This window comes from Corvus cornix, chromosome 4, assembly GCF_000738735.6.
Source record: "Corvus cornix cornix isolate S_Up_H32 chromosome 4, ASM73873v5, whole genome shotgun sequence".
NCBI classification, from domain to species: domain Eukaryota; kingdom Metazoa; phylum Chordata; class Aves; order Passeriformes; family Corvidae; genus Corvus; species Corvus cornix.
Window position 1 is genome coordinate 39,157,413 of NC_046334.1, and position 24,045 is coordinate 39,181,457.

A 24,045-nucleotide genomic window follows, 5' to 3' on the forward strand; every position below is an offset into this window, starting at 1 on the left:
TTCAGAGAGATTTCTTAGTTTGACGCGCACAGCAGGGGGTCTTTGAGTGCCTGGCAATACTTCAGCATTCTGAGCTTTGAAAGTCTTTCCCTGCAGCAGAAATTGTATCAAAAGCCAGTGATAATATTCCCTGCAAGGTAAAGGACCCTATTGAAGATTTCTAGAGCTGTTTATTTATTCATCACAGTTTTTTCTTTTAGGACGTATAAGACGTATAGGTAATAATTCACACAGATGCTAAGAAAATGAAATAAATAAAAAAATAAATAGGGATCTCTCATTAATCCTTCAATTTTCCCTTAAGTTTTCCATAGGCCATGTTCAGCTATAGGCACATTCACCTAGAAAATTTCCTGTCATTCCCTGTCATATATTGTGCATGCAATCTTCACTTGAAATCTCAGCTTTTCCTCATTTTTATCAGAATTGTAATTTTTGTCTGCCTTCTACCACCAACTGAGCACATAAGATGTTTGTGGCTGTTTCTTTCCACTAAACCCTTAAAATGATTGATTAATTTTATGGAAGAACATTTGATTTCTTAGGGGTCTTTTTAAATCTTATTTTTAAAGTAGATTTGAGATAGCTGTTTCAAAGCCAAAATTATAGTGTTATTTATATTCCAGAGATCAGACTTCTAATGCTTTGACATTACTTTTATTTGAAAAGTATACACTTATGATTTTTTTATTTCTGGTTTTGTTTTGTTTTGTTTCTGCAGCAGAGCTGGGACTGTGAGACTACGACAACCTTTCCCTTGTGTAATGTCAATGTCGGCTATCACTTTGGCAGAATCACCCAGCTCAGTGAAGACAGAAAACCCCTCCTTTCTTCCTGTTTTTTCATCTGCTGGTGGCATTCCAAGTGACCTTCCCTCATAAATATTGGTGAGTGACCACATGGGGAAAGCAGTTCCTTGGTGCAAAGAAACTTGTTTCAGAAAGCTATGTTGACCTGAGGGGTTTCCATTTTCTCCAAGTTTCAAAAAACCCTACATATGCAGATGTGGCTTGTGGAGTGTTTTTTCCCCCTTCTTTAAATAATAACTTGAGTTATTTAGCATCACTTATTTCTCTAGACTTACAAGCATTTATAGAACACTGCCATGTCCTAACTGTCCAAACTATAATAACCAGTCTTTCAAAATACTGGTTTGCAGAGAGAAATATTTCCTGACAGCACACAAGAATCTCTCCTCTCTTCCTGTTACTTTCTCATGGCTAAGTGTTGTGGGATGCTATGAATTTATCATAACACCCCAACTATGGCAAGAAGTAAGTTTCCCAAGTGCAGGAATTAAGGAAGATAATTAGAGGCTGTGTTCTGGGATCTTTCTGGTTGGGGAAGTATGCCTGGAGTGAAATCACAGCACTGCAGAAATTCTGATACCTTTAGGGCAGTCCAGCAAAGATGTTATAACTTTAGTAGTTCCACAAGGCTGTCTAAGTTACATAGTTCAGTACTGAAAAAACTTTTCAGGTCATTTGAGGCTATCACAGCAGATTTACCCTGCTTGAGACAAAAAGATTTTCAGTCTTGAAACCAGATGGGTAGATAGTGAAATAGTCACCCATGGCTCAGGAATAGTTACAGGACTGTAAAACATAACAATATAAAGTACATGCACAGATACAAAAAATATTTAACCTTGCTTGGAACAGTTTGGAAGCTGTAAATAAGTGCAAGATCTAAGACTGCAAATTATTTAAGTGTTGGTTACATGTATTAAAACTAAGCCATGGACAAGAAAAGCACTTAGCTGTCATTCAGTATTAACTATGTTATTGCAATTATCTCCTATCCAGACAACTGTGATGTATCATTTATGACTATATAAGTAATGTTTGATTTTTTCTTTATTTTTTTTCTTAACCGTATGTGTACTTGAAGTACATCAGTTTAAAGGACCAGAGCATCTTCAAAAGAAATATTAATAAAAGCATTAGGCATCAGCCTAATAAAATAATGCCCTTCATTAATGGAACATTTTCAGGAAATGGAAGGGCTGGTGTACCTACTGTATCTCTCTGCTTAAAGAGTGAACAGTGTTGCTATTTATAAGTTCCTCAACTATGTGTTAGAATTGTCACTAATTTCTGTGACTACTAGTAATCAGGCAACACAGTGAAGAGAAAGAAGAGGGGAAAAAATTAGTAGAATTGCATAAATGTGTATGCTCTATCAATGTTCTTTCTTTGTTTTTGTATCAACTATGTGGTGGAGTAGTGGCTACTTAGTAATTTGGAGGTTTGCATTTGTGTACAGGTACACAGGTAAATCAGTATCAGGATTGGTTTTGAGGATTTGTGCAAATCTCTTAGAGCTGAAATAGGTCTTCAGTCTTGGATGGGATCGTTGTAATAACAGTTCCAAAAAAAGAAATGTATTAATACGCTTTCTACAGCTTTTCATCTAGTAACATTGTGGCACTCAAACCCACATACTATAACATTTAGTTTGGTCACGTATGATGATAAGGTTGCATACCACTGAAAACATGAAACAATGAGAGAACACTCATCTTTTGAGAAAGGCCTTCTTTAACTGTGTTTCCATTTTAAACTTCTCTGTCAACTCTTTTTTTATATCTTCAGAGCATGTTGTGTAGATTTACAGTAGCTTTATGGAATAACTTGCTGTTTGATCATACTATGGTATTTTGCATATGTAGCTGCTTTCTTTTAAAATGGACAGGACTGAACTATACACAGTTCAACAATTAAGGACCCTGATTTTCTTCTTTCCATGCCAGATTCCAAGTATAGGTATACAGTTCACAACTCATTATTTTAGGTTATAATGACACTTTTTGAAGTCTTGCAAGAGCAGCTGGTATACTAAAAACAGGTAATTGGGTGATCACAAGTTCTGTTGGTACCACAGCAACTGCATTATCCTCACTAAGAGAGTGCAGCAGGTTTGCAGAAGTCAGGATGTTACCAGACAGGATCAAATATAATCATTACCATTTATCAGTACATAAAATATCTGTTATATATATAAAAAAAAGATAGCTTTTTTACTTTTGGCTATATTCACATTACAAAGAAGTGACCAAGTATGCAATAATTTGTAATATTATATTTTGCTGTTTTAATTGCTCTTTCATACAACCCTGTACTTCAGTGTGATCTACCAGATGGTTCTAGATTCAATAATTTTCTGCCATTATTGCATTTTGCACATATTTGATATTTTGTTCAAATGTGGCATTTTACAAAGGGTAAGAGGGCTTAATGAAAAAAAAATTGAGGGGCATACATTGATAAATAAATATATTAAATATTGCATAAATATAAATATTCCCTCTATGTGAAGAAAGTGGGATTAAACACATTTTGGTTTTAGCCTATTGTGTCACAATGGGATTCATCCACCTGTGATTAATTTATTGGTTTTTCTTAAAGCCCCAACTATTTATCAGGAGTTTGGTAAAAAATCCAGTGTAAGTTCTAACACAGAACTTTTAAAGGCAAGTTTACCCTTTTGAAACCTGTAGCTCTGAACCACATACGAAACTTTATGAGGACACTTCCTTGCAACTAGGTTCAAATATCAATTGAATCTGCACAGTGCATTAACTTCCAGAAGTATAAACTGTCATTAAATAGTGTTGTTCTCCCCTAAGTAAATGACTTTGCTTTAAAAGAATGTACATTTTTCTTTCAATCTATATGGTTTTTCTTTTGTTTTTATTTTTCTTGTATCTAAACTCTTAGGAATCTGATGTAACTGGAATCATGGAAAAGTTGCATAGTCTGCCAAGTAGCAGAAACATGATGCTTAAGGAGGTAGAACTAATAAAGCCAGCTTTCCTCTGGAAATCTTGTTTTCTTTGTACTCTAAGGTCACCAATTTCAACTGCAACCCTGATTTCCCTATTCCCCTTATTACTCTCTTTGCCTCAGAAACAATAGAGCTGTGCTTAGTCTGCACCTCCCTGAATGCTGAGTAGCCCAGCCATCTCCTATCCATGTTCCTGTCCCTGGGGATATTAATTTAGATCTCCATTCTTGAAACTTGTAAGAGTCTTAATTATCTTTAAGATTTGCTTTTTTTTCTCTGATTTGCTTAGCACTTGACAATCACCCAGCTAAAAAATTGCTAAGTGAAGGGAGTTAGGACATACATACAGACTGCAATTTTAGCCTTAGGTAAGGCTAAAATATGCAGGCATTAGAAAAGATACAAGAAATAGCTGGGATCCCCATGCTGCCATTGGGATTAAGGGACAGCTCAGTAAAAAAAAACTTTCCACAAATGATTGGGGTTTTTTTAATTAAACAGCAAATTTTTGTGAATGATACTATGATTCTTAATTCCTTTTTGGATCTTTTGTTTGTTCAAATAGCAGATAAAACAAAATTATTCCCCCTGTCCAAGGTTTTTAAATTAAAAAATATATTAAAGTGAATTACTGATGTTTACTTGAGATTTTACAGTGATTATTTAGCTAGGTCATCCCAAACGCTTATATGCAAGTCTAATTAACCAATAAGTATTGAGAAGACTTGTTAGTGATTGTTTACATGAAATGTTCGGAGATGAAAGAAATTAATAAATAATTCTGAGTCATCAAAATATTAATATAAAATCACAAAAATGCTGGGAAGTACTTGAATAACACATCTGAAATTCCTCAGATGTGTCACGAAAATTAATTTTAGCACATCGCAAACAAAATAGAAGAAATTGTATGCACAGATGGAAATCATGAAGATAAGTTGTTCCTTTTCTAAGGTAAATATAATTTTGATTATATGATTTGTTTGAGTACAAGAACAACTTTAAGATGTGAATGTTATTGTGTTGTTATTTTCTGTATGAAAGTCTGAGGCAATCTAAGTTTACTCCTGTGTAAAGGAAGTAAGTGAGAGGGCTCTGAAGAGATGCCAAAAGCCTTTTGAGTGACAGCATTTAGGAATCACAAGCTATTCATGTGGTGATACTTTCAGGTAATTCAGTAGCTGTCTGATATGCTATTCAAACATCCAGGTCAAAGTTATTATGCATATATTCTTGTTACTTGGTTGCAATTACACAGCAAAGTTGAAATAAAGTCATTGTTATTCAGATACCGTATTGCAAGAGGAGGGAAGAAAAGATATTTCATAAATTTGTTTTGTTTTCTGTTGTTTGTTTCACTTTTCGCTTTCTATTTTATGTCTGTAACAAATTTGATTCTTATTTTCATTTTAGTTCAGATTAGATGCATTTTTAACTAAAGATTTGTACTTATGAAACTGTGAATTTTATGATTTTATGGTGACTTTAATAAGGGACTTGTATATGAGTACCACAGAGAATGATGGCATCACTTAAGTTTCAAGCATCTGGTACTTGGACTGTCACCCAACTCTATTATGTGCTGTGAACTAAGTGACAAGTTTCAGCATAAGATGCTAAAATGAGTAATGCCCTAAGTGTGGGGATAAGAGATATGCCACAAATCTCATAGTTTTGGGCTACAAAGAGGCATCTTTGTCAGAGCAAGAGTTGCAGCAGACTAGAAGTAGAGTAAATGTGAGAACATTCACAAGGTTAAGGGTGCCCATATTAATAACTAAAGCTTTAGTTCAGTTGCCATTCATAGCCTTAGAATTCTGTCCTTGCTGTGTCAGTCTGTGTGTCTCTGGTGTCAGGCACTGGCTGTCCCACTAGGAGGATCGTAAGGGAATCAGGCTTCTGAGCAAGGTCCATTTAGACACACAGTCTAGACACCATTCTTAAGGAAGTCTCCTCTGTTCATCACTAATGTTGAGAAACTTTAGAAAATAAAAGGGAATAGAAGGATCAGAAGGAACACAACTGCAGCCTTGCAGTTATTCCAGTCTCCGTTGAGAAGGGAGAGGTCCCAGTCTCAGTTTTAAGGACTGCTCATACATTTTTTACTGAAGAGTCATTGGAAAAAGACCTTTCAACTTAAGAGATTGATTTTTTTATAACATAGAAAATATTGACTTAACAAAGGTTACCTAGAACTCACATAAAATAGAATTAAGATTTTATTTGGGTTTGTATGCTATGGATATAAGCCTTTGGATGCAAATACACTTTTTCAACTTTTTTTTTTTAAACCTTACTTGTTAGGAAAAAAGATATCTTCTATATCCTACAGTGCACTTTACTTCACATGAATCCCGGGATTCATGTCAGGGACATGAATCATTCAATTAGGGCATTTTTTCTTCAGTACTCAGTCTCTTTCTGTCAGGTATACAGCTTTTCTGTTCATGCTTTTCTGTTTGCTTCTCAAAAGTATGATTAAAAGGCATTCTGGACCCTTGACTATGTAAGACTTCATTAAAGAAACTTTACATGTATATTTTCAAAGTGGACTGGCAATGATCATATTTGCTGTGAAGTAATTCCTGTGACTCTTTGGTGTAAATGATATTCTTCTGATTTTGAATGTATTCTAGTTATCCATACCAAAACAGCAAAAGTATGTAAACACATAGAATGCAATTAATAGGCAAAAATGAGGAATTTAGGGCCAAGGAGTTTGGGTTTTTGTTAATACCAGTTGGTGCTATTATTCCTTGTAACTTCTTATTGACACAGCCCTTGCATTACTGTTAAACCAAAATGAATAGGGCATCAGTTTGCACTTAGACTTTCGAATCATCAGTGGGCTGTGACCAACTGACAGCAACCAGCTACCAAACTGAACATTTGCCAGCCAGCTACATCTAGATTGATGAATTTCTTGCACAGCTAAATATTCAAGCAGTCTAAAGCAGACATCAGGGACTAAGGTACTTTAAAAGAGTTATATTCTTCTTTTAGTGTCACACTTTAGCCACTTGCAAGGTTTTCATTACCACATTTTACAGTCCTAGCTCAAGGAACTGAGTATAAGATGTGCTAAGGCAACATCAGCACTTGCAGACACAAAGAACTAAATTGTAAAGGTCTTCTTCTCCTCTTATGTGTCCACAGCAATATATGATAAATTTTTCTCCCAGTAATTTAAAGCATGAATTTAAGTATATCTGGAAATCTGATTTGCCCTCAATCAAATTCTCTATTCTGCTATATCCAATGCAATCTCTTATCTCCAATGCAATCCAGTTGGTGTGTGCTCGCACAGACTCCGTGGGCCAGTATAAAAGACAAATTCGGACGGACACAAGAGGAGCCAGATTCTGTCTTCATGGCCAAGTGATAGGACAAGGGCTAATGGCTGCAAACTTAAAGAGGACAGGTTTAGATTAGATAGTAGGGAGAAATTCTTTACTGTGAGGGTGGTGAGGCACTGGAACAAGCTGCCCAGAGAGGTTATGGGCTCTGCATCCCTGGCAGTGTTCAAGGCCAGGCTGGACTGGGCTCTGAGTAACCTGGTCTAGTGGGAAGTGTCCCTGTTCATGGCAGGAGGGTTTGAACAAGACGCTCTTTAAGGTCCCTTCCAACCCAAACCTATTTCTATGCCTTAGGAAAAAAAAAAAAAGCTGTTTCCGTTTCAGCTAATTTTTAAATATATTCACATGCCAGGTAAATAAAAATTCAAAATGCATACATACTAAAGGTTTTTAATGTATTAACAAAGAAAACTCATGCTTTAGCTGATGGGGTCTAGTCTACTAATCAGAACCATATAAGGTTATAGACATATTTTATGCTGTATTATTTTCTGACGCCAATATTAATAGTGATTTTTAATACATAATTGATTTCTATGTCAGTGTGAAATGCTGAAATTAAGTGTACGTATCATTCAATTAGAAAGACAACAATAGAGAAATTAAACGTATAATTTTATGTCTTCAGGGCTAAATGAGCTATCAGTCTGGTTTAAAATTTTGGAAACTGTATGTAGCAAATGTGAACATGAGTTTGAACACTGAGGAACCTATGGTTTATTTGTTTTCAGATTTGAAAATTCACCTAGCTCCATGGAAAGTTTCAAAACTATTGTCATGTTTTTGCCTCAGAGGATACATTAGTGAATGTTACATTCATAGCAAACTAAGGTCCCGGTCTTGAAGCTGTCCTAATTCCTTAAAAACTTCTGTGCAGGCAAAGTAGTTTTCAGCTTGTGGATGGTTATAAAGGCAAGGCCTTTGCTCTATGGAGAAGAGCCCTTACTGTGTTAGGGCAGAGCTGTACCAGGGGAATACTGAGGTCAAACTAGCTTCAGGCATTGATAAATGCTAAGTTACCAGGAGCTGAACATTTGGAGGATGTATTTTCCCATCCAAGTGTTTCTTTCCTTTCTAACAAGAGAGAAACTGGATTCAAATGAATGCACATCTTTTTTCTAATTAAAAAAAAAAAGAAATTAAATAATAGGCCCACTAAAAAAAAAAAAAAATTCTTTCTCTGAAAAACTCCATCCATGTTTTATTTAACTGACCAGTTCTTGCTACCTCCTTTAAAAAAGAAATTAGCTGCTAATATCCTGGGAAATATTTGTGTTAAAGGTCATATTAAACAAAAGTCAAATCTAGACTATCTGAGAAGTCTGGAGAAGATGTTTAATGCAAATTTTTTGTTGAAAAAAGATGTGTGTCACTGCAGGTCATCTCTGAATATTCTTGTTGGGGTTTCTCTGTTGGATATGCAATCTCAGCTAAATGTTTTGAAGAGGAGGAATCAAATAAATTGCCCTATTTTGGGTCTTTCTCATCTGTATACAGTTGTGCAGCTCTAGTAGACCTGAAAATTGCCCAGAGACAAACTTAAAAAATAGAGTGCTTTTGAGGCAGAAAATTGCTTTTCTGCAGCATGGTCTAAGGGACAGGATGTGACAGGAGGACAAGGAGTTGTCACTGTGTAGTGATATTGTAAGGCATATCTTACATAACAAAAAGGATCATTTGTCTCTTTTTTTCTTTCATTTTAAACTACAAGAGATTTAATTGAAACAGTTGGAGGTATCACCCCTAAACCAAGAACAAGCTATTATAATTTACAATTAAAACTGAAAGTTCCTCCCTTAACCCACTTGTAGCAGCTATTCATTGCAGAGTGCAAGTGGGATGGATGCCTGTCCGCTACTTCAGAAGCCTTATTCTCAAAAGGAAGAGGGAAAAAAACCCCACCTCATTGTACATGCATGTCAAATATTAGCATGGTTCTTGTAGTATAATAATAAAAGAAAGTGGTTTGTGCTTTTGATTAGCCTCTTGATGTTTCAGAGTGGTTTTGTATGGCTTAATTTTCCTTTTTATGGCAGTTTGTACATATAAAACAAAATGAGGAAAGGAGGGGAGGGGGAAAGAAATGTGCCATTTATATACCTAGGATATGAGGCCTCCTTTGGGCCCATTATACATTAATGGGTCAGCTGAGATTTATTAGGATATGTATATTAATCTTTATACACATTCACATACTATAATTGTTCCTTTGGTACTATAATGTGATTAGCTGTGAATTTGTGCAATATTAACAATAATATGGATTTCCATATTACAGAACAGTAATAACAAATGGTTATTAAAAATGCATGTAAAGTATGGGATGTGAATGCACTTCTAAATTCTCAGTAATCTGATTATATTCTGTTGTTTTTAAATACCAAAATGGTTTAAGTCTTTACTGTAAAGTAAAATCTAGTATAAAAAAATCAAAAATTTTATGTTACACAGAAGTGAACAAAGGAATCTGAAGCTGTCTTAAAGAAAGATTAGTGTCAGTTTCTCATAGAGAGCCGAGATGTGGATTTTTGCATTACTATTATTTGAATATGTAGCAAAAATAGAATGTAGAAGGTAACAGAAAATTCAGCATTGATACCTCTCTACATCAAAACTGAATGGATCTTCCCTCCTCACGTCTGTCATGGTGTGATAATAATTCCACATATAAGGCAGTCATTTTGTGCTACAAAGATGTAGTATAGTAGGTATATAGAAAAGGAGGAACTATTAATTTTAATTTGTGAAGCTAATTATTTTTTAATTTCTCTGAAGTTAATTATTTTTTAATTTCTTAAATGGTTTAAATAGAGCAGCCAGTTTGTTTTCAGATGGTTTGTGACAATAGTAGCTCTGTGGGGCACAGGGTTGTATACCCTCACCTGTTACTCTCCTTCTGTTTTGCGATCGGATATGACAGCTGCTTATAGCATGGTCCTGATACCACCACAGGTGTGGGTTCAATCCCTGTAAGGGCCATTCACTTAAGAGTTGGATTCCGTGACGCTTGTGTGTTCCTTACAACTCAGAATGTTCTGTGATCAGTGGTCTAGAAGTTCCAGGACTTGGCATTGAGAGAGACAGAGGAAGAACATTGAGAGCTTCTTATATTCTCCTCATAGAACATATACTCACTCCTTCCTCAAAAACTTGGAAACTTTACTCTCAAGTTATTTTCATAAGGTAGTGATATTTTTAGAATAAAGGTTTGTTTACCCTCCTTTCGTGACTCCATAGTGGGAAGGTGTCCTCTTTGACCCCCTCCTTCCTGAATCATAAATTTCTATCTTTACCTTGTGTATATCTGTGGGAATACAAGGAATTTCTTTATTATAGCTTCTACCATTTACCATGTAGACTTAAGATTCAGTCTTTGGTGATTTTCAAAGGTCTTACTATAATCACAGTTCCCACTTTTCTTTCATCTGAACAAGTTTTAAGATTCATTAATAGATTGCATACTGCAAAATATGACCATAATGGCTCATTTTTATCTTCATCTTTTAGAAATGCTCCTTTCCCAACTTCAATATTTTTTCGTCCTACAGGCCCCCAGATTCTTCACAGGATGTGTCCTTGATAAACACAGGGTAAAGCAGGGTTTATTTTTTTGTTATGCACTTAAAAGGTATTCTTTATTTTAAAAGGCTTTCTTTATTTTTGTCATTTTGTTTTATTTGGAAATACAATTTCCCCATATTTCCATTTTATGCTTCAATATTCAAAAATCCTACCAAATAAACAATATTAAGGAAGTTAGGTGTAGGATTTCTAGCTGTTTTATTTTTATACAAACTGTAGAAAAAAGCCACCTACCTTATTCCTTCTCATGGTATTATGCAATTTAAGTAGAGGGACTTTTGCCATGCATTTTACATGAAGATGATGAGTATTCCATTGTATTCAAATGCTTGTGGAATTGCTGTAAAATGACATACAGCAGGTGGGCCAGTGTCATTTGTGAAAGTCTCTCTGAACTGCAACTTGAGCTGCTGCTGTTTCTCACTGGCAGACAGTACAGCTTCAAGGCAACTACTCTTCTCTTGCTTAGCTATTGCTTTTTATTTTGCTGTAAATCAATCCCTTATGTTCAGTTCATATTTGTTTTGTTATTTGCTTGTGCTTATTAATTTGTGACTGCAAAAGGAAACAAGTAAAAGGCAGCCATTAAAAGCACAGTTCTCTGCAGTGTCGTTTCATCAAGGGCAGGGTAGTCCACAGCTTCTATTCGAAGTGCCTTCTCTCATGTTAGATTGGACTATTTTAACTTTGTGGGAACCTAAGTAAATGTTTTTGTATTTCAGCTATGTCATAGCTAACGCTGCTGTAGCTTAGCTATGGCTGTTGCAAAGTCCTTCTCAATATTTTACAGTGCTTTCTCATCATTTTAATGACAACTTTAGGAATGTGTATAGCCAGGTACTGGATCAATATTGTTAATTATCATTATGGATTGAAAACTAATATTAGAAATTAATTTAGACTGCAAGAATAAGTATGTATATTCATTAACAAATGTATTGGAGAAATAGGTTAAGAGCATTTCGAGCTGTTTACGTAACTGACATAATTAGTCTTGAAAAGAAAACCAATGATTTATGTAAAGAAATTACACAATCTGCTTTTTTGATTTTGAACAAATTTTCATTATCTGTTTTATTTAAATTTTCAGTTATCTAATCTGGAGAAGATCATTTTATAGTTATGAACATACTGTTTTAAATAAAATTAAGTAGAAGATTAAAACTCCTTATGTTGGAACATTGATTACCCAATTATATTTGTGTCATGCTCTTCTCTTCAACTGTGAAATTTTAAACTAAGCTATTCTTTCAGAAACATTGGCACTTACGTTTGCAGAAGTTAGAAAAGGATATTTTCAACTGTCTCTGGTAGTTTTGTTGCTTCAACCTAATGAACACAGTTAGTTTTGATTCCCTTGTTTGCTAGCTATAAATAGCTCATAATCTTTATGAAATTATAAAACTGGTCATAGTACCTCTGAAATGAAGCCGTTTTCTTTTCCCTGGATGGGAACATACTGAAGGCTTTGCAAGCAGAGCAGGATATATTGGCTTAGTTCTCCAGTGACAATCCACTGCTTCATACTTACCCTTATACAGCAGTTTCAGTAGGAATCTTTTTACATGACTGATCTTTGAATTTGAACAGTTTATTAATTTTAAATTCTGTTCTTTTTCATAAGCATTATGGATAACAGTATTAATAATGATATTAGCACTATCATATTTTTAAAGTACCTTCTTGTCTCCCCACAAATTTATTTCCCAGTGTTGCAGGAGGCTGTTGTCTGTTGAGTTGCCATTTCCCAGAAAAGGGAAGTGACATTATTGAATTACCTGGAGAAATTTGCCTAGAAGTGTTCGTTCACTATTAGAGACCATACTCAGCCAGTTCTACTTAAACTGTATCTCACTGTCTTACAGTGTGGTTCTTAAGCCACAACTTTCTTTAACAGCAATCATTTTCAAGGTAGTGGGGTATGCTTTGGGGTACATCCTTCTTCAACATGTTCTACAGATCTCTGCTGGTTATCCAACATAAGTCTGAGTATTGCTTAAGGCTTCCCAAGCTGTGTCGCGTACTGGTGTAGTTGCTCAGGCAGTGTCAGTCCAGAAGAGTGGGGCTTAAGGCCAGAAGGAAGCTTCAGTTACAGGTAGCTGGTCTTAGAGATAGTCCATTTCCTCTGATCTCAAAACACTCTGGCACATCACTTACACTCGGCAAACAGAGCTCATGTTTTAATGGTAGTCACTGTGTGTGAGGACTTAAATGTTTTACATTGACCCTTTGGAATAGCAGAGCCATGTTCACTTACTACTAAAATTCACAGCGGTCACTTGCTGATGCTTGTGACATATCATTTAGAAAACAAGCACCTTTTAAAATGTGTGAACTTTCCTTGATGACAAAATTGCAGTTTCTTAGTATTCTTAACAATACTACGAAACAGGCTGTTATCTAAAACATAGCTAGAAAATTCCTATGCATTATTAGTATAGTAGTGTAATTTGAAAATGTGACTTCTCTCTTTCATAAAAAAATAATCTTTTCTAAATTTTCAGAACTCACTGCAGATGTTGAAGTGTCTGAATTCAAAACAGGTTAAAACTAAGCCATACACTGAAAACTAATAATATTTATCTCTGATTTTTAGATGTGCGGTTGTGACTGTATGCAGCAAATAAATCAAACTGCAACAGTTCTGCTACAGAACTTAGGTCTGATACTTGTATGGCTCAAGTAGAGAGGAGAGGAAAAAGGATCAAAATCCAGAGTATATAAGTACATAAAGATTTCCATTGAGCAAATCTAATGCATTGCATCTTATAATTCAGAAGGTGCCTTGTCATGCAGTGTAGAAGAATACTTTTTGTTTTCTCTACCTTCTCTGCTTCTTCTTTTTTCACTTCTCTCTTTCCTTTGGCTTAAATTACTTTATTTTTAAAAAACTGACAGTTGATGACTGCTATAGCAATAGGAAGAAGTCAATTCTATGCTTCTAATGGACCAGATTTTCTGAAGCAGTGATCTATCCCAGTTCACAATACAGATTTAGGAAATTACTTTTCAGGAGACATACGCACATTCAAAGTAACAGTAAATGAATCAGTGTCTTTCATGTGATGAGATACATTAATTTACTTTCTACAGGATTAATTTGAGATCTCGATCAAGACAGTTTAATAATGGTATTTTTATATATATCTGTTTGGTCATTTGTCCTACTTTTACCTGTTACCATCTAATGTCTCCTACTTGCCACTAAAACATCTTACTTCATGACTGAAAACTAAATGATGCATCCTTCAATATTTACATCTGTAAGTTACTTCCTTGGCAATAGGAGTGTAAGCACAGATATATTTAACTTTGTAAGTTATTTTCAAAATTTTCCAAATACTGTAATTTATTCTTTTTCTTCTATCCTCTTGTGGTCTTTTAGCTTGATTTAATTTTTTTAAAGCATTTATATTATTTATAGCAAAGAACAGAGCGTAATGTATTTAGCAGAGAACGGTAGGTTCTCAGGGTGAACAAAAGAGAGATAAAATGTCTCTTGGTTTTTCAACTCTTTTCTGTCAGAATAAAATTTGACTCGGTGTGGAGACAACATACACACAGCCTTTTTCCACCCGTCTACCAGCCCAATGGAGTTTTCTTTTGACTCAGCTGGATATTACTGCTGCTTTCAGATACAGAATGATCTTCTTTGATTTTGTACTGTATTACTGGATAAAGAGCAGGGAGGGAGAGATGAGGCACACGGAAACTGCATTATTGTCACATTCACAGCTTGACCATAGGCTTGTGGACACAATTACCATTTTTGTTTATAATTAAGAAGAAAAGCCACTTAATTATATATTAATAATATTGAGTGATCTTAAAGGTTCTAGAGCATGAAACCTAAAGAATCTATATCTAAACTATGATTTCAAACTGATTGAAATCCAAATTGACCTTCAATTCAGAGAGGAAAGAACAGATTGTGCTCTGCCCTTATGAATGAAGTAGTTCCAGCTTTCTCTGTCGCTTTGCAAAGGATATAATCTTTGCAAGGCTCAGTTTCCTTTATGATGTGTTTAAGATTCCTTGAGTGTTTTTAGGAATACTATGCTATAAGCCATAGTACCTAAATATAAGTACCTAAATTATTTTTTACCACTGTTACTGTTTTTGTTGCCTGGACAGCAGAAATGTGAAGAGAAAAGCTGCATAAGGCCTCTCCAATGTTTGGGCATAAGCATATCCATGGACAAATACAGTTTCTTCATGTAGTAGAAAAAAGATAATTCTTTTGTCTGGTTGCTCTAGGGATGCATTAACTCTTTCAATCCATACATCCCAAAAAGGGATAGAATACAAGGTACCTCATTTTCTTGAGGTGACACTGGACTCTTCTTGATTTACCAGAGGTATCAAAGACACACTGTGTCAAGTGAGGCTGTTCTCACATATCACTATTGTGGCTATAATTTGTGAGCATTTCCAATAGTTTTAGTTTTAACCATGGTCATGTAATACCTTCAAATACCAACAGAAGTATTGATAATATGCAAGTTATGGACAGGAGTCCTTTTAGCCCTTATAAAACCACTCAGTGAAAATGAAATTCACCCACTGTGCCTTGTGCTAAAGACAATATAACCACCCAATTAGAAATATAAGAGTTGTGGTTTTAGAAGTCCCATCCTGACCAATATTTGAGTTTTAAAGGAAATAACAAATAAAATTAAATCTACTAGAGGAGAACTTGGTTGTTTCAGTTATTGTCCACAGTTGCATGTTTTTGAACTATTTCATTTCTTTCATTTACCCATTCCACCTGCAAAAGTGGAAAAAAAAAAGGAAATGTTTCTTTTTTTTCCTGATCTCTATGTGGGAAGAACCAAGTTTCATGTAATTTAGAAAGGAAGTGACTCTTGAACAAAATCAGACATTTGGAAGGATGTTTTTATATGTGTGATTACTTAAGACAAAGATTGAAAAGAGAGAAAAAGACAGTAATTTTTCACCTAGATGTTTCTGTAGTGTTATAGAGAGGAAATAATCCTTCTGATATGACTCTTTGCTGCAAGGAAAAAAACAAAAAAGAAAAAACATTAAAATTGAGAGCTTCATTTTACACTATTTCTGTAGTTTATACATTGTCTTTTACCAATGGCTAGAAGTTGCAGTTCAGTCTGTCTTTCCTTGGAAAAAAAGAAAACAAAAAAAAAAATGTGTTTCTGTGGACACAACAAAAAATATTAACTATAATTTAGTAGAAGCTTGCAACTACTCCTCTAATGAAGCTGCTACAGAATTAGAATAAATATTATATGAAGAATCAAAAAACTAGGTTTGCTTTGGTAATTTCAAGTGCTGTAAAAATTCATATATATGCACCAAAATGAACTGTTAAATAAAGGCCAGTAAGTACACATACATAATTTCTGTACTTCTGCCCTGCAGTACAAAAGGTGTTAACTAGCAAGAGCATCAGAAATTGAGTGATTTTCCTAGTACTGCAATTCAGATAGTCGATAAAAAACAGAACCTGAAATGTTTAACAACGAAGAAAATTGAGCCACCCTGGTAAAAACTTTGCACCTCTTAATAGTAATGTCTGAACAAGTATTAAATCCAAATATCATAAGACACCTTCATGACATATTGATGTTCATCAGACCAAAAATACTTGTTTTTTAAGCACTGTAGGCAAAATTTGTATATAACACATGCTTTCATGTGTTGCATGCCTAACACAGGCATTCCATAACTTGTAGTATCAGTTGTAGTGTCTCTCTCATTTTCCGATTTTCCCTAATATTGTCTGCATAAGTCTTCTCTGATCAAATAGCAGCTCTGAACTTAAATATCTTTGAACATGTGACTTTCATACAGTTTCAAATAAATGTTACCTACCTACATTAATCCCTTTTTATATGAATTCCTAATCTATTGGTAATAAATTAAAATTCCTTGACACTAAAAATGGGTTCTGCAGTGCTGTGTATCATGTTGTGTATAACTTTCCTTAGGATTAATTCTGTGTTAGTTGCATTTTTCCTACTATGAAGTTGCTTGCAACTTTAGGGAAATCTCTTCGTTTCACTGTCCTTTTATTATGTAGTAACAAGGATAATTTTTATTAGAACATCCCATATTATTCATGAAAAAATATAAAAAAATTTATATCTATTCTCTTGTCTTACTATCATATGCATTGGTTGATGTTCCATACTGTAATCAGTGCTTTCAGAATTCAGCCTGAAACAAAAGAAGGAACGTAATGAATTCCTTGTCACTGGTCCTGGGTTTTTTGTCAACTCCATCATACTTTTCGCAAGTCAGCTCATCAACTTGCTCTCCAAAATTCCAGATGTGCATTACAGCACAGACCTGGTTCAGCCCAGTCACCTGGTTTTTTACCATTTTAAATGAGTTTTGATTTCTTTCAATGAACTGTATTAGTATATCTGAATATAGTATAGGCATTGCTTTTACAGAACTTTTAAAAATTATTTTTAAAAAGTGTAAGTAAGAACATAAAAAAATTGCAAACACTTGCCTTCCTACAATCTTTTTGTACAAACACCATAAACTGGTTATGGCATTTTGATATCTGTAGTTAGAATTCTGCATATAATCTTTATTTTCCTTTTTTTTCTACAGGCTGCACAATGAGAGCATTGCTTTTGCTTGTTTTGAAAAGGTTAACTAATTTTCCAGCGGGATTTATTTGTTACGGAATGTCGTTTTAAAGCCTGATGTTTGCAGAATCACACAGATATGTATAATTTTATGAAGAAATATTTTTTTTTTTTATAATTTAGCTTAAAATTTTGTTTTGCTAAGTGTTGTTATGACAAAGTGTTGATGTGGTACACATAGGAAAGAAAGGAAGGAACTCTTGAACAAAATCAGGCATTTGGAAGGATGTTTTTATATGTGTGAATACTTAAGACAAAACATGGGAATACCTCTCTTGCAGGTAACAACGGATGACAAATTACCTAAACTTTACATTACTTATGTTTACTGATACTGGACTCTGGGTAGCACTATGCTAGTCATGTCACAGAGTTTTTTTGTAAGCTGTATCCATGAGGGAACATATCAAAGCCACGTGCTTTTGCATACTGTCCACATAACGAACAGAGCTTCTGTTTCAACTTAATTCCTCTCAATGCTTGGCCAGATCAGAGCTTTTCTTCTTGTGATTCTTGAAGTCTGCTCTAGTCCACTGTTTCTTTGTAGCACTTTGATGACTCTGCATTAGCTACCTACTTTTCCATCAGTCTTGCACGTTTCTTTTCCTATCTTGGCTTTTAAACCAAACTAAATTCCTAGCTTCATGCATGTGTTTTTGATGTTGTATGAGCCTTTGAAGCCCTCCTCCCCAAAAACGTGCTCCAATTTCTTCGACGAAGTCGGAGAAAATAATGGTGTCTCTTGACCCATTCTTTTAACTCTGTCATGCCATCTTTAGAACAGGACATGAAGAGATGTTGGCATCTGAGTCACCTCAAAAGCCACATGAAGTTCCTCAGTTAAGTTACGAGCATGTGGAAAGAAGAAACATAGCATCATGTGTTAAACTCAGCTTTGTTTAGTAGCAGTACACCCTTGTAATTCTTCTGAGACCACAAAAGTCCTCCAAAGGAAATCTAAGAACTCCCCAATGCACATAAGTTATATTGCCCCTGCATGCATGCACGTTTGACATTTTTTGTCATTATGCGAGGCCAAAATCTAGCAGTGCTGACGAAGATGCTATTTGTTCATCGGCCACTAAATCATCTGTCCAAAACTGATGTAGAAATGGATTTGAGGGACTCATTCCTTAAGCTTTTCCTCCTCTTCTATTTCTATGTCTTGAAGAAGAGCAGACTGTCAGTGCTGAGAACCCTTGGAACTCAGGTCTCAAACATAAGAAAAGTACAAGCCTTACAGGAACAGAGGAGTTCATACTTTAAGCTTTGCTTGGAATCATGTAAGTTGATAATGGATGTTTCTTACCACTTCTTTTTTCCTTTATAAATAAAACCATTAGTCTGAAAACAGAGTTAATCAATTCTTTCCTGGATCCTGCATGGAGTATTTTGTGGAGCCCAGGTTCTTGTGGCGCTATATCTAAAAGAAAAGATAGACTAAGCCAGGAGAAAATGCAGACATTTTCTTTGTTCTCTACAGTAAGCTCCTGCTATAGGAAGAAGAAAGTTAACCTATTTCTTTCAGGGCTTACAAAGAATTGTTGTTTTTCTAATGTAATTTTGCTTTTCTTTTCTTTTTGATTGGTTTCAATTCCATGTTGGCAATGGGTCTGCTAATTACAAAAATAAGAGCTTCTGTTCCAAATAGGTTCTTTTTAGATCTTGTCCTACCGGTTTTTAGGACACATGTTGATTTTATACTACTTTAAAGTAAATTTGTCTCTAGGACACCTGTCAATGCCTTTGACACCACTGTGCGATCTATAGTGGCAGCACTTGCCCTGAGAAGGAACTTCCTCAGAACATGTTACTCTGTGTAAAAAGCCTTCATTTATCACCCAACAGATCTGTGTTCAGCCACACTCCCTACCTCAAGATCTTCTGTTATGTTCCCACCAAGAACAATCATTTCCCTTAGATTACATGTGTATGGGCTATAGCTCGTGTGATAAAAATTCCGCCCAGGCAAAGCAATCAGAATCTCAATGTTCAATAACTAAGGTTATTGTCAAGTGTCCCCTGGCACCTATGCTATCAGCACTACAAAGTCTGTCTTCGATTTTAAAAATGTATAAAAATACACTAGAGAACTCTACCTTCTCCACTCTTACAGAAACAACCATTATGTTCTCTTTTTAAAGTGTTCTTCAGGTTTTCAGTTTGCCAGTCAAAATTGCAGTGCGTGTGGAAGCCTAGTATAGTTGTCAAACAGGCTTTGTTTAGTGTACCCCACAGCTATACAGTCCAACTTCTAGATATGCCATCTTCCCAGAGACTCTTTTCACAATATGCACTTCAGACCAAATGCAATCTTAACTGTATTTAGAGACTATAGAACCAAGTCCCTTAAGAGATAATGGGAGTTTTATGACAATAACCTTATGTATATTTTGAAAAAAAAAAGTGATTCATGTTTAATCCCTATTTAAAATATAAGAATCTAAATGCTTAAGCTGAAGTTCAGTAACCCCTGTGCTTCCACAAAGGAGATTGCTTTGCAACTCACACTCTGCAGGATGTTCCATCACTCAGTTTTCACATCAGAAATCCCTGCAAATCATGCTAGGCTACTAATAGTTGGCCTATTGTCGAAGACAAACAATTCATGTCCTTTATCTTCTGATGTGACAGCCTTTTGAATCTTTTGAATGCTGTCTTCTGCATTTATCTCTGAAAACAGTCTTTATGATCTCTCCTCTGCAACAAGGACAGCTGAGATTCAAACTCTCATAGTTAATTCCTTTGCACTGTTTTCCATAAGGACAAGTGGTAGGATCTATCTGAAGCTTTTACCTAAAGAGATTTCTGACTTTCATGTACTGAAAGAAGCTAACTTACCTCTATTCTTCCTTAAGCTTCACACTTTGTCTCTGGAAACAAATCTCCAAAAATTAGATGTTGTAATGAGGACATGACCTTACGAGAACAGTCTGTTTTTCATCAGAAGCTGAAAGACTCGAGGAACTGCCAGTGCCCTCTCAAAGATGTCTGGTGTGTAAGGGAACATCATCACTAACTCTGTTTTTCTTATGAAAGGTCCACTTGGCTGTAATTCAAGCAGAAACAGAGGCTTTCCCCTGAACGTCCTCATATTCAACATTTGCCATACAACCACCTGGAACTCCTTTCACACTTTTGCTAGATATTATGCACTTCCTGAAGTGTCTCAAAATTTTACAGTCTTTGAGAAGTCCATCTCTGAGTCTTAGCCTGAGTCTGTAAAGAACTCTTCTAGTTCATTGCAAGGGGTTCTACTTGGCATTCTTATTATGTAAATTTAAGAATAATAGTTTCTCACCTGAACTGTTACTCTTTAAGATGTTTATATATATACCCAAAGCTCTGTCACATAACTGTCCATTTCAAAACCTTACATAACTTCTTAGATACATTCTTTTAGAGAAACTGAGAATTGGAAATACGGTCTGCCTCTTTTATTACTATGTGGATAGAAGATGGCATGGGCAAGTGTCTTAATGGAAATTGCTAAATTTAAAACAGTTGGAGTACCAATGGTGCATTGGTAGCCAACTGGTAACTGTAGTGTGAGCTAACATATATTAAGCAAAAATTGCAGCATGATCTTTCTTCATATCTTATTGATTATTCTTTTGTGCCAATGATATACAGCTGTGATAATATTATGGGCCTTCTTTAACAAAAGAAGATAATGTACTCTTAATCCACTTCTAATAAAGATGTCAATAAAGTCCTATCACCTCTTTTGTATCCAGACCAAGCGTAGGTACTTCCCTTAGAGTAGCAGAATTTGCTTAGGCCTGCATCTTTCCATAGCATAGATTATTTTGCAGTCTCCAGACTTCTAGAGCACAGTTCTTTCCCTAGCAACAGTTCTCAAAGCCGGTAAACATATTTTATCTATTGTATTTTAATGTTTATACTGATCTATAGATCAGATTTAAACATCAAGTGAAGTACTGAATTAGCTCCATGGCTCATAATCCAATAGTCTACTTCTGACTCTATTTCCAGCATCAGATATTTCAAAGTATTTTGTAACATGCATTCAAAGTAATGTGTAAGTCTGCCAAGTTTGCCAGTTAAACTCAGGTACAAATTTCTGTCAAATTCCAATTCATAGTAGTTGGTAATAGTAGTAGTTTTGTGGGGAGTTTTTGTTGTTTCTTTGTTTTTGTTTTATCTTCTTTGTAAAGCATGGCAGAGTTTTTTGCTTTTCCAAAGAAACAGATACTTGAACTTACAGTCAGTGGACAGAGGGACCAGTCACAATGGGAGGGCATTGTCACTGCCTGATTCAGCACAGACTCCACTGCATTTCACCGATTAGTGTAGAAGTAAATGATTAGTTGTTTTAGTGATGTAGAAGTCAGGTCTAATTCCTCCATTAGTATCAAGTCAGTGAGAATGCCTCTAAAGGAATTAAATTTTCCCTTATTTCTATCCTGGACCCCTCTATTTTGCATTGCCTAAGTAGGATAGGATGAGCAGATTAGTACAATATGAGAATGTAATACACCATAGAAGTTATTCTTAGCTCTCATCTTCTTTTTATATAGCTCTCCTAAAATGTACCATGGCCATGAATATCACAGGTTAATAATAGTCCATGTCGGAAAGCCAGTAAATTGTAAATATTACAATTAAACAGTACTCTGTGTATAACCAAGTCTAACAGTTTAAAGAGCTGAGAAACACATTATAAAAAAGCAGATTTACCATACTACTTCAAAGCATTAGTCTATCTTAACCAATGGTATGCTTCTAGTTATAAAGACCAATATATTATTATTGATTGTACATCACAAAGATGGCTTTTTCCAGTGCTTAATTTAATTCCATTGACAGAATTAAGATTTCTACTATATTGAAGAGAACACCCTTAACCTGGGTGGTATGTTTAGTATTTGCTTGTCATATGGCTGATTAGTATTTTTAAGTTTTAGAGAAATGGTGCTTTTCAGTTCCCAAAATCTTATATGTTAAAATACGAATTCATTAGATTTCAATTTAATTGTATCTCTTATGAATACAAAGTAAAGCACATAGCATTACTTGGTGCCATGTTTTATTTCTACAAAGAAGGTATAAGTAGGATTTTGAAACCTAGAAAGTGCTGTTTTTTAAGTTAGTGGTTACTACTTCATTTTTCATTAAAGTGTGTCAAATGGTGAATTAACTGAAATTGGAGGAAAAAATGTTGATAATAGAAATTACTATTCATTATTTGTAAGAATTATAAAGATAGCTAAATTAGTACTTCAAAACTGTTCTCACAAATGTCTTCCAAACCTGAAATAAACCATGGTTACATATGACATACACAGAACAGTTTGTTTTTAAAGGTGCACTTTAGTATGGGGTCAAATTTTAGCTTATAAATCTAAGCTTTAAACAAGTTTCTATGCTTGTTTGTGTAGGCTTCATCGATGTGGATTTCGACTTACAAAATTGAAATCTTGAAACTTGTAATGATTGTGTTCTTTTTATTTGCGGTCGTGTGTGTTATTTTATTTGTTTATTTACAGGCATACATATTTTTATGTAATTTCTCCACGCTATGTGTGTTAGAATCTACATGATAAATCTGGAAAATTGTATTACATTATTGTTTTTTATGCTATTCTTCTCACACATACTAAAACTGAATTGCAAACTTCCCTCTGAATTGCCAAAAGTGATGACCTTGCTTTAATATGTTCATTGCTAAATATCCCTACAAATTCTTATTCGCTTCTGACTCAAATCTGGTCAAGAATAACACCTCTGCTGGTGTCAGAAGTCATGCATGGATTATCAAAAATATGAGGAAGTGCTAAAATTATTTTTTCTCACCATATTACTGTTTTCATTCAAAGTTTGTGAAACTTTTTTTTATCCTGGTTTACATGCAAAGAGCAAAAATTGTTTTAATATTTAAACTTTTGACATTACTGTGCTTTCACTGGGAAAATATATAAAGCCTTTTGCATATATCTGTTCATTTTCTTGGTGATCATAAATAGCTTCTGTATGACTTGACAGCTTGGATGTTCCGTCCTGAATTAAGTTCAGGCCATTTGTTGGGTAGCAAGGGGAAACTCATATGACAGATGCCTACACTGGCAAGCCTAGAAAAGTTCTAGCAGCACAGTAGTTGCTCTTCAGGAATTATTCCTCTGTTAACAAAAGTTCATCTCCCCCAGATAATTTAAAGCATATTTATTAGTTCAGAAGTTAGTTTTAGATAAGGTGTAATACAAAAGCTGTCCAAACGGACTTGCATTTTAAAATATTTCTGTACAAGTATTTTGAACTTTCTATGGATTTATGTATTTGCAAAAGTAATACTGTACTTTTATGACATCCACTCAAAAAATGCAATTTAATAAAGCATAAGCCTGGACTACATGACTTACAAATACAAATTGTACACACTTCTGGTACTGCACATAGCTTCAGGAATTTATTTTTTAAAAATTAATTTTAAGACCTCATCTGAAATAATCTATAAGAATAATCTTTTTCTGAACTGTCTCCAAAAATAAATATGTATGCTAAACAACATTAAAAGGTTTTCAGTAGAAAGTAAAAGTATTTACTTTTAAAGTGGCCTTTAAAAGTTTGGCAGTATTGTCCATATCAAATACTGCTTCCCAATTAAAATGAAAATGTAAATATTAATAAAAACGTGTAGGAAAAAGGCACCAAATCCTTACATG

At 34.8% G+C, this 24,045-nt stretch overlaps 1 protein-coding gene across 9 annotated transcripts in view; it reads left to right on the forward strand.

Annotated features, from left to right (window-relative positions):
* TENM3 (teneurin transmembrane protein 3) overlaps positions 1 to 24,045 on the forward strand; it is a 1,315,365-nt gene that overhangs the window by 505,930 nt on the left and 785,390 nt on the right. For all 9 annotated transcript variants that reach the window (XM_039550639.1, XM_039550640.1, XM_039550642.1 and 6 more), the window contains one exon: positions 722 to 887. The gene's annotated coding sequence lies outside the window, so the exon portion shown is untranslated. The remainder of the gene's footprint in view (positions 1 to 721; positions 888 to 24,045) is intronic.